Raw genomic sequence first — 12,296 nt, 5'->3', positions numbered from 1 at the left:
CCCTGGCCTACTCTTCATTGTATTATGATATGTAGTGATAATGAGAAAAAGCTGTATTTCCAGAGAAGCATTTGGTGAAGTTTTCTGTTTACTATGGAGATTTTCCAAGCATATACTAACTAGAAAGAATGCTATAATGAACTCCACGTACCCATCCCCAGCTTCAATAATTGTCAACTTTCTGCCATTCTTGTTGTATCTCTGCCCCCTTATATCACACTTTTTGTTGTGGTTGTGTTGTTGGCTGGAGTATTTTAAAGCAAATCCTAGTACCATGTCATTCATAAATAATTTAGTATGTATCTCTAACCAAGAAGGCCTTTAAAAAACACACAATTATTACACCAAACAACATAAAATAATAATTCCTTAGTAACGTCTTATAGTCCATGTCCAGTTTGGTTAAAAATTGTGTTTTCCACAGTTGGTTTGTATGAGTCAACATCTGGACAAGGTCTACACATTGCATTTGATTGACATCAGTCTTCAGTCACTTAATCTTCTCTATAAGCACACTCTTCTTTTTCTAGGTTATCCCCCCTGCCCCATGCTATTTAATTGCTGAAGAAACTGGGTTGTTTGTCCAGGAGGATCTCCCACATTTTAAATTTGGATGATTTTTCTCATGGTGGTAGCATTCCACATGGTCCTCTTTTCCCCCAAATTTCCTGTAATCTAGTAGAGTTAGAGAATAAAGTGGGTTCGGAGCCAGTCTTTTTGGCAAGAATGCTTCATAAGTGTACTTGCTATTGTTACGTATGAAACACAGGACCTTCATTTGTTCCAGTTTCAGTGAAGATCAGTGGGTTTGGGTGGTATCAGTCTCATTCTTTCCATAATAATAATAATGATGATGATTACTATTCTAATAAATCAGCAACTATTTGGTTTCCCTGAAATGTGGTCCAAAGAGGAAAGGCAGAAAAAATGCTTGATTTTCCCCCCCTTTTACTTACCAATTTTCAGAACATGAAATGAGTTGAAGTGACTGAGGGCTTTTAAGAAATATTATAGTAAAATATAATATATTAAATATATTAAATATAATACAGTATACTAGTGTATTATAATTTAATATAATACAATATATTTAATATGTATTATGATATAATATTAATTTGATGTAATTGATACATTATATTAATATAATACATTATATTAATATTATATTAAATATAATACATTAAAATACTATTTAATGTATTTCTGAGCACTATAATCATTATTGTTTTTGACACTCAGCTTTATGCTGACTTCTGTGTCATTTGACATGAGCCTAGTAATCTTTGGTAACTTCCTTCCTTTCAGCGTGTCAAGATATTCCTTGTTCATTTACTTCAGACTTAGAATCTTATCCATTTCTCCAAGGAACCCTAGGAGTAGAAATCTTCGTTTTAGTAGAAATCTAAGTACTAAGAGTATTAATTGGTACTGGACTGTCATTGCTTCTGGGCTTTTTCTATGGACAGGGTTAGTAAATGAGTTGTTGTTGTTTTGTTTTTTAAGAGAAAAAGAAATTGTGTTCCTACCAATATGTCCAGTTCAAATTAAAGATGTTTAAGCGGGGGGGGACTTCCCTGGTGGCACAGTGGTTGAGAGTCCGCCTGCCGATGCAGGGGACGCGGGTTCGTGCCCCGGTCCGGGAAGATCCCACATGCCACGGAGCGTCTGGGCCCGTGAGCCATGGCCGCTGAGCCTGCGCGTCCGGAGCCTGTGCTCCGCAACGGGAGAGGCCACAACAGTGAGAGGCCCACGTACCGCAAAAAAAAAAAAAAAAAAGATGTTTAAGGGTTTTAACTTAATGTATTCGGGGTTTTTTTTAATTTTAATTTTATTGGAGTTTAGTTGACTTACAACGTTATGTTAGTTTCAGGAGCACGGCAAAGTTATTCAGTTATACATATACATATATTCATTCTTTTTTAGATTCTTTTCTCATATACAATGTATTTGATTTTATAATAGTATGTCTTTTACTCTGGAAATCTTGATCTCTAATAACTAACATAATTATTTATGTTTTAACCCACAATGAGACTAGCATCAAAAGAACTAACTACATATAACAACAAGACTGCTGAATGCAATTTAAGATTTCTCTGTGCCTCATTTATATCTTTAGGCTATGTACTTGTAGGGATATATAGTCAGAATATGTCCTTTAGAATTATTTAAACTTTTGTACTGTGTGGTTATTGCCAAATTTTAGAGATTCAAGTTATTTTCAGTTTATTTCCACTTTTAGAGATTGCCATTTTTCTATTTAATGAATTTTTTAATGTATAAAATATTTATATGGTGTCTCAAAGTAAAACGCATAAAATAAGGTGCATCCAAAGTGTCTACCTTCCACCTCTATCTTACCCCCTCTCTTTTTCCTCTTCTAGGTAACCATCTTTATTAGTAAAAACAAATACTAAACTTTATCCTTCCATTATTTCTTTTGAAAATATAAGTAAATATACCTATGTATTTCTCCATGTCCTAATTTTCCACATAAGGTAATATACTATACATAGTGTTCTGCACCTTGCTTTTTTTCTGCTCAGCAGTATGTTCTGGAGATCACTCCATAGCAATATATAGGTCTCTTCTTCATTCCTTCATACAGTTGCACAGTACTCTGTAGTATGGAGTCCCTTCCCTAAATTTGAGTTGTTTCCAATCTTCAGTTATTACAGATAGTGCTGAAATGAATAAGAATATGAATACTCTATTTAATATTTTTGCTGGTGTATCTTTGGGTAGCTACCTAGAAGTAAAATTGCTGGGTCAAAAACATAGGTAATTTTACTAGGACAAAAATTTCTTATGCACAATATTGAATTAAGAATTGAAAAGGAAGCAGATTTCCTCTTTCCTCATATATGAATAAATTATTTCAATAGATATATAGTTGACCACCTCCCATGTGCCTGGTATTGTTCTAGTTGCTGGGGATAGAGCAGGAGGCTCTATAGAACTTCAAGGAGCGTGAAGAGAAACAAAGTTAATTTCAGATTTTGGTAAGTGCTGTGAAGGAAGTAAATGTGTTGATATGAAAGAAAGTAACCAAGAGGACTCACTTTGGATAGGGTGGCCACAGAAGGCCTCTTTGAAAAGGTGATGTTTGAACTGAGATTTGACAGATTAAAAAAATGATTAACGCTGCCATTTATAGACTTTCCTACTATACACCAGGCAATATAAAGGATTTTCATACCTCATTTTATCTCACAAGACTGCAAAGTCTATTTTATAATTACATTTTATGAATGAGAAAACTGATGCTCATAAAAATAATTTGCTTAAAGTCTTAACACCTGTAAATGGGGGGAGGGGGGGCTGGGATTTGAATCAAGGCTAGACCCATCTAATTCCAAAGCCAGATAAGAGAAATCCTTTTTACTGTATACATTGCCTCTCTTAACCAGAAAGAAAGCAGAGAATACCGAGTTAACATAGTAAATGGTTTAGACTCTTATTTTAACCTGGCAGAAATACAGTGTTTTGTTTTTTTTCTTTTAAAGCACTGTTCACATTTACTACTGAATGATTACAAATTCAGAATACATACGCTTGTTTTCTTTGGGAGTATTTGTTATATAACAAAATAGAAAAACATGTCTTCTTGTCCAAGCTAAGTAAAACAATTTCAGTATCTGTTTTTATTGTTTTCAACTTAGTGATGGTTCTCTGTTTAAAATACCGTAGCAAGAACCTAGGGGCAGGACAGGAATAAAGACGCAGACCTACTAGAGAATGGACTTGAGGACACAGGTGGGGGAAGGGTAAGCTGGGACAAAGTGAGAGAGCAGCATGGACATATATACACTACCAAATGTAAAACCGATAGCTAGTGGGAAGCAGCTGCATAGCACAGGGAGATCAGCTCGGTGCTTTGTGTCCACCTAGAGGGGTGGGAATAGGGAGGGTGGGAGGGAGACGCAAGAGGGAAAAGATATGGCGATATATGTATATGTATAGCTGATTCACTTTGTTATAAAGCAGAAACTAACACACCATTGTAAAGCAATTATACTCCAATGAAGATGTTAAAAAATAAATAAAATTTTAAAAATAAAATACTGTAGCAAAAATATCCCCCAGATATTTCTAGCCTATTAGAATAATGCACCTTCTAAGTATCCTATTTATTTATTTCACAAATATTTGTTAAAATCTATATTCAAGGTACTTTACAGTGTCTGTTTGAAATAACTTCATTAAATGAAATAACCAAAACATTCAAGGGACTTCCTTGGCGGGCCAGTGGTTAAGACGCGGTGCTTCCACTGCAGGGGGTGTGGGTTAGGTCCCTTGTCAGGGAACTAAGATCCTGCATGCCTCGCAGACTGACCAAAACAGAAACAAAAACACGTTCAAGGCTCTGTAAATAGCCATGAAATTAATCTTAGGGGGAAATTTCTTCTTGTGCCAGCACTTACTGAGGACTTAAATGTACTGTCTTAAGTCTCATACAACCCACTCAGGTAGGTACTAATCCCCCATTTTACAGATGAAGGAACTGAGGCACAAAGAGGCTGCATAATTTACCAGAGATCACCATCTAATAAGTGATAGATTCAGACCAAAGTTCAAATCCTATGCGATCATAGGTTTTTCTATATCATATATATTAAAAGGTCATATCAAACAACAAGAAAGTAGGGAAATATATTCTTCCTTTCTGGTGAGTTAAGTCCATACTACTGTCTGATGAACCATGCGTGAAGATTCATAGACATTTTCTTTGGTGTCTTAAACTGGAACTACCTGCAGTTAAAAGTCAGATTCTAATTTTACAAACAAGGCCACCTCTAACAAAATTACAATAAAATGATCTTATTTCCTGGCTTAAAGAAAAATTCTCCAGTAACTATAGGAGTGCTTGTGGTATCAAGACAGCATCTTCTATCTCCATGTAAGTCATAAGCAAAGTGATATTGTGGTGAAAAAATAGTGGCATGAATAATACCTGCTCACAGCCCAAGACATTTGATGTATCTTGGGCCTCAGTGTTTGTCAGATTTTGCAATTTCATGAGCAAGATTTGTATTTTTTTAAAGTTCTATATTTCTCTGTGTTCCACTTGATATCAAATCTGTATTCTTAGATCGTAGCGTTTCATTAAAAAAAATAAATAATCTCAGCCCCTCCTCCCTCTCCTCCCCCTCCCCCCCACACTCATTTCGTATAATATGGTAATGATATCACCGTAGCTGTAATTACGGGTCATCTTCATTTCTTTCATCTCTGCCTGTTCTGATGGCTTCATTCCTTTGACGGAAAAGATTTGGCTCTGGGTGCTATGATTATTTTGTTAAGCGTTATTCGAATAGACAGGAGTGAGAGAAATTAATCAATCCAAATGCAATTAGCATCATGTTTAACCCAGTGATGGACGTCTCAAGGTGAAACAGCCAGGGGAGTTTCAGACATTATTATTCAATCCAGTGGTTCTTATCTAAATTATAATCAAGAGAGGTTTTTATTGGCTTCGCAGTGTGAAGATGTAACTCTTTCCCTGCCCTTTGGGTCAAGAAGACTGGGGCCTCCATCCTCTGTAGACGTTTGCTGCTGCCAGCACCTTGAGGTGGGGATGTTCCAAGCAGGAGGATTTTCTTAATATCCAAGTCCTTTGAAATTCATCTATACTGTGATCTTGGTCTGATTTTCCTGGGAGTGGGATATTGCCTGTGAATAAATTACTCTGACTTGGGGCAAAATATTTTGTGTCCTGATGAAATCAATTTGACTAGTTCTTTCTTAACCTTACATGATAGATTATTATTGCTGTACTCACTTTATGAATGAGGAAATTAAGACTGTGTGAAGCTACTAGCCTTTGGTCACAATAAGTGTTTCACCACGATGTATTACTACGTGAAGGCCCTGAAGTGTGAATGAATGTTCTGCAAAAATTTATGAGTATTTAATAAAAGTTTGCCCCGAGTGTATTAATCCATTGCTTTGATCTCATTGCTGTTCGTTCAACTGAGTTTACCCTTGGAAGTGGAACCAAGTGAAATAGGCCTGTGAGGCCCTCTGAAGAGGAAACAAAATACAAATAAGAAGTTTTTAGGTCTCATTTCTTGAGCACAAATCTTTGGGCTTTGTTGTTATTGTTTTGGTTTGTTTTTTAGTAGGGAGAAGGATGATAAAAAGGATTGAATATTTGAAATCTAGTCTTGTTTTGCTCTTGAAAGAGGGCAGAGCAAGGAGAGTTGATGGAGAAACATAGGCTTTCACCTGAATACAGCATTTTTCAAATACCTGACAATTAAGATTCTTCTACTTCTTTCAGCCTTCAGGCATCATGGATGACACTTCCCGTATTTTATGTTCCCGCTTGATGGTTTATATTCTGAGAATAAATCTATTGGCTGGATGTTTCTGTCCTTTTTTCCCCCTGTTGTGAAAAGCCATTAAAATTATTTTCCATATTGGAACTGTCCAAATGCATTTAACTGTACGTTGAGTCCTGGCTTTTCTTTTTTATATTACTTCTTGGATAAAACATTCTCTGGAAGTGGCCCTTGCTATGAATTGAAAAAAAAATGTTTGATATAAAATTATCTTTTCCTGAATTCACGGGAGAGAACATAGTTCTTAGCCACCCCACTCTTTTAGAAGAAAAAGTCATGTTAGAGAGACAAGACACTGAATAGAAAGAGAATCTGGGAAGTGTGCCCCAAAAAGGATTTTCTGAGAATTCTTAGGATGAAGATTTTCATAGTCAATGATAGTTTGGTCATGGATATAGCATCCAGACTGTTTTTTTCTTAGATATTATTTCATTCTCAAAGAATTTTGGGCAAAAGCCTAAGGCTGTTCTGTCTGCCTTCAAATGCTGATTTTACATATTTTAGAGAAAAGTGAGATTTCTATCATAAAATCTTTTTTTTTTAATTTATTTATTTTTGGCTGCGTTGGGTGTTCATTGCGGTGCACAGGCTCTAGGCGCTTGGGCTTCAGTAGTTGTGGCACATGGGCTCAGTAGTTATGGCACACGGGCTCAGTAGTTGTGGCTTGCGGGCTCTAGAGTGCAGGCTCAGTAGTTGTGGTGCATGGGCTTAGTTGCTCTGCGGCACGTGGGATCTTCTTGGACCACGGCTCAAACCTGTGTCCCCTGCATTGGCAGGCGGTTTCTCAATCACTGCACCACCAGGGAAGTCCCTCTACCATAAACTCTTACGTTGAGTGGACTCTCCCACAAGAGTTGACTGAGAATGGTCAGTAGACCATATTACAATTACACCATTTTCTGAGGGCCACCAAGTATTCAAATGAGGTCCCAAGAGAGTTCCTTCTCATCCAGGAACACCATGCTCAGTTCACAGCACCTTCTGCTCTTGACAGTGGCGCCAGCCACTCTCATATCAGAGGCATTATAAAGTGCTTAGTCCTTGACTTGAATTATTGATCACTTAGTGATAGGTTTTTGTGGAGGTCTGAACTGGAGCATGGTGAAGAATCTCAGTCTGGGGGCCTGCCTGGAACTGCTCTGCTGTACGCCGGCCCTATGCTGGAGTGACAGGAAAACTTTCTCATTCCTGTGAGAGAGAAATCAGCCCTGTAAATCACATTGGTTTCCTTTGTTCTCCTCTGATGTACTAAGGTACCTGTGAACAGCTAGATAGCTCCATCTCAAAGGCCACTTCTCATTTATTTGAATTTTCCCTAATACCTAGTACATAGTAGGTAGGCTCTGTACGTGACTAACTTAACTATTCATCCATCCCCTTCATGCTTCTCTTCTGCATAGCACACACTCATGACTAGGAGGTCCCTCAGCAGAATTAGAACACCTTCAACTAAAAAATAATTGTTAAAAAAAGTCAAAACTGTAATCATAACAAATGGCATCATTTCTACAAAACACCTTCTATAAATCTAGTTAAATAGATAACCTTTTAGCACATTGATTTAAACCAAACGAACTAGGGTTTTATGTGCTCCTTTTTGCTAGAAGAAGCTGCTGGTGTAGTTAAGGAAGGTCGCTGCCTCTAACTAGCACCCAGGTTTGAACCTCCAGAGTATATGTGTTACACAGATGCAAGTCAGGCATGTTTCCCTTTGTTTTACATTTGAAAGCGTTTAAAAAATAAATAGTTCATCCTCTTTTTGCCACTCCTGGTGCTGCTTGTGTGCGCATTCGGTACTGACCTGGTACCTTTTCTCTTTTGTGAAATGGCAGCTGCAGAGACTCTGTTGTTTCCCATGACCGATGGAAAACCCAAGGAAGGAGCCAAGGCTAAGAACAATGATCATATTAATTTGAAGGTGGCGGGGCTGGACAGTTCCGTGGCGCACAGATTAAGATTAAGCATACGCCACTTAGTGAACTAATGAAGGCTTACTGTGAATGACAGGGTTTGTCAATGAGGTAGGTCAGATTCCAGTTTAATAGGCAGCCAATTCATGAAACAGACACACTGTGAGAGCAAAATAACTTACTGGATTATGAAAGAGAAGGGCTGAATGAGCATGCCACTAGTGGAGGAGGGGGCGCTGTCACGGAACCAGCATTCTGCCCCAGTTGTTGTCGATCAAAACATAGCATTGGTCATTCGACTTAAAAAAAATAAAGGGAATATGCTCGTGTACATCACCAGTTACTTTAAGTACAGTAAAGGAGTGAGGAAATGGTACATGGAAGAACAGAGAAATCCATACTATAGTAGCCAAGATGCCGTCAGTGTGTTCCAGCAGCAGACAGGAGGTGTCTGCTATGAAGGGAACTTGCTCTTTACTCCAGATCTCAGTTCCCACAGACCAAGAAGACCTTCGCAGTTAGAAGACTGCAGTTTGGGTCTCCCACATCCTGACTACTACAGTATGGACTTCTCTATTCTTTCGTATACCCCTTCCTCACGTCTTTATTGTAGTTGAAGTAACTGGTGTACACAAGCATGTTGGCTTTTTTTTTTTAAGCTAAATGACCAGTGTTATGTTTTGCTTGACAACAACTGGGGCAGAATTCTGGTTCTGTAACAGTCCCCCCTCGCTCCATTAGTGGCGTGCTCATTCAGTCCTTGTCTTTCATATTCAAGTAAATTATTTTGCTCTCACTGTTTAACAGAAATCAAACAAACAAAAATCCTTGCATACCTTGTTCCATTGGAGAATTTTAATGTTTTTCACTTTATCACTGTAAAACCCAGGGCAGTTCTATAACTTTTTTTTTTTTTTTTTTTTTTTTTGCTGTACGCGGGCTTCTCACTGTTGTGGCCTCTCCCATTGCGGAGCACAGGCTCCAGACGGGCAGGCTCAGCAGCCATGGCTCACAGGCCTAGCCGCTCTGCGGCATGCGGGATCCTCCCAGACCGGGGCACGAACCCATGTCCCCTGCATCGGCAGGCGGACTCTCAACCACTGCGCCACCAGGGAAGCCCTATAACTTTTTTGTACATAGCTGTTACGTGTAAGACAATATGTCTTGAAGCAGGGATAAATTACTCTAAACGAAATGAATCCTAGATAATTTTCCCATCAAGTATCTTGTTGCTTAAATAAACTTCTTATTTGATATGAAAGAAAGAGTCATACAGTAGCTAGCATTTACAGAATGCCTGTGTGACCCTTGTATTAATCCCATCTTGAACAGATGAGGTGACTGAAACACAGAGAGATGACTTGGGTGACTTGCCCGCAGTGGTTCAGGCTCAGTGTAGGAGCTGGGGTTTGAATCCAAGCCTGTCCAATGCTAAAAACCCTGCTCTTGGGAATTCCTTGGTGTTACAGTGGTTAGGACTCCACACTTCCATTGCTGGGGGGCCGGGTTCAATCCCTGGTCAGGGAACTAGGGTCCTGCAAGCTGCATGGCGCAGCCAAAATAAATGAATGAATGAATGAATAAATAAATAAATACATGCACGCCCTGCTCTTTTCACAGCGTTATGCTGTCTCCTTTGTTTCCTGGCCACTCAGAGTCTCCTAAACAGCCTGTTGTTGCTTTTCAGGATATGAGAGAACCATCCGCCTCGCTAATGTTTTTATTTATATTGATTTAATTATATTGAGGCACAATATAAATATTTAAAGTGGTTTGCATTGGAACTGCAAACCAAATGCTATGAGTTTCTTCCATTTCATTAAAAGTTACTTAATCTTTACATTGTTCCCTATATTAAAGCCAAGCAGAATTTTATCAGGCAGTTGCCTCAAAGTTATAATCTGGAAAATCTTTCTATAATGAAACCCATATGTCATGGGCGAAAGGTGCAAAGCCCCGGCATAGAGGGCTGGTCTCGTGAGAGATTCTGCACCCAATCTCGTTAACCAGGGTGCCTCTGGTAATCCCTCATGCCCTCACTGGTGAGAAATCAGTCTGTACCACTGAATCTTTTTCAACCAGCCACCGGAAGATTTACCACAGAGAAGACAGTTTGGGGATAGTCATTGTGGAAAGGGAGCCAGAGGCAAGGCTAAATGTAGGATGGCGGAATTGGAGAGTCTAAAGAAGAGATTACATTAAAGCACACACCACCTTCACAGCAAGCAGGATGGAGTCCTCCCTTCAGCCCTGACCTCTCTAAAGTATACCCAGGTGTTTACAGCTGCTGTGAACCTGACAGCCCTAGGGAAACTATGAAGGGGTGATAGAAACTGCATCAACCTGGAAGTTGATTATAGTTTATCCATTTGCTGTCTTTAAATGTGTCCCCTGTCCCACACTGAGCAGCAGTTCACATGTTCACCCTTTGGTGAGAGTCTTGACTATGGCTTTCTCAGTTTGTGGTCTGTGCCCAGCATAGGAGGGCCTGTAAATCGTGACTTGACGTGGAGGTCATGCTTCTCTTCTGCAGAGCATACACTGGTGGCTGATGACCAGTGGATCCCTCTGAGCATAGTGATTCGACTGTGGTAGCAGTGTTGCCTTCCTGTTGAATCTTGTAATCCTAGAGAATCAATCCAGAACCAGAAATTAGTTAAGAAATGGTGTTAACTCCAGATAAAACTTTCTCTAGCAACTTTATGGTCCCCAGGATCGTCTTCTAACACATTGTGGGAAAAGAGAAGCAGGAGAGAAGGCAGGAATTGGAAGTGCCAAGCTGAAGAGTATGTAATCTTACCCTGGTCATTAGTGCAAGAATTACACCAAGTGGTAACTGTTGGGAAGAAGGGATGGAACTAGGCAGGAGGACATAGAAATACCTTACTGTCCTCTGTCAGCAAGCATAGATTTCTCTAAAGGTTTTTTCCCAAAGAGATTTGAAATCCTTGGTGGGAGTTTTTTAGTAAAACACATTTACATTATAAACCCTACTGGTAGGGGTGTGTGTGTGTGTGTGTCTGTGTGTCTGTGTGTGTCTGTGTAGAAGAGGAATACAGAATAGTAGCAGAAGGCTGTCTCCCTACTCCTAATGGGATTTTGTAGCAGCATGTGTGAGTTTGTTTCAGAAGTCAAAAACGAACAGATGTTGGTATAAATTACCTCTGTGTCTGATGTCTTGCAAATTAAAAGCGCGGTTGGCATCGCTAAACAATTTCACTAGGTTTCGGGGGGTGTGTAGTCAGCGGGTGGTGATTACTATAGCAGGTCGGTAAGAATCTTTACATTGCAGTAGAACAGGAGAGCCAAGGATAAAGAGATGAGGAATAATATAAGGGGTATATGAATTAATCAGAGATGTTAACATCTCTGATGACAAGTGAACAGGAGGGCATGTGCTCTGGAGCAGCCCCTGACTCACAGCAATTTCTCTGTGCACAAAAAGGGGTTGGTGCTTAGGATGTGATTTATAGGGCACAGCCCTCTTTTAGGGAGCAGCTAGCTATGTCACAAATTCGTATATCTCCTATATAGGAACAGCAAGTAGGAAAACTTTCACCCCTCCCACGTAAAAGATGATGTCTTTTGAAATACTTCTACTTTTACGGTGCTTTGCTGCAGCTCTGTGTACTTAGATTAGGTTGAAGGGGGAGGAATGACTGAGTGGAAGGGGGGTTGTTAGAAAGGATTGGTCAAATTCAAGGAGCGCTTGCCACTGAGAGACTTGGAATATCCATTTTTTTTCCTTTTAAATCCTTTTGATCCCTCGAATAGATTGGGTCTTGTAAATTTTTAAGTCTTAAAATATTGGTCATTCTCCCATTTGGGGAAAAAAAGAGCAAAGAATTGTGGGACATGAAGGACAGCAGGCAGAAATAATTAGTAAGGTCAGTACAGTGCTCCTGGCCCAGGATTTTTGGAACAGGGCTCTGTTCTGCCCAGCCGAGCATTGTATTACTCAAGTCTGATTTCCAGAGCACCTGCTTCTAGCCACTTTGCAGGATCATTTGATACTGTGTTTAAATTCATTAATAAGCAC

At 39.3% G+C, this 12,296-nt stretch overlaps 1 protein-coding gene and 1 pseudogene across 2 annotated transcripts in view; both read left to right on the top strand.

Annotated features, from left to right (window-relative positions):
• LIN52 (lin-52 DREAM MuvB core complex component) overlaps positions 1–12,296 on the top strand; it is a 119,729-nt gene that overhangs the window by 103,237 nt on the left and 4,196 nt on the right. The gene's annotated exons all lie outside the window — the stretch shown is intronic.
• Positions 8,203–10,852, top strand: LOC136143008 (small ubiquitin-related modifier 2 pseudogene; annotated as a pseudogene).

The sequence above is a fragment of the Phocoena phocoena genome, chromosome 2 (genome assembly GCF_963924675.1).
Source record: "Phocoena phocoena chromosome 2, mPhoPho1.1, whole genome shotgun sequence".
NCBI lineage: Eukaryota > Metazoa > Chordata > Mammalia > Artiodactyla > Phocoenidae > Phocoena > Phocoena phocoena.
The sequence above is the reverse complement of the archived record's forward strand: the minus strand, read 5'-3'. Positions and strand labels throughout refer to the sequence as shown.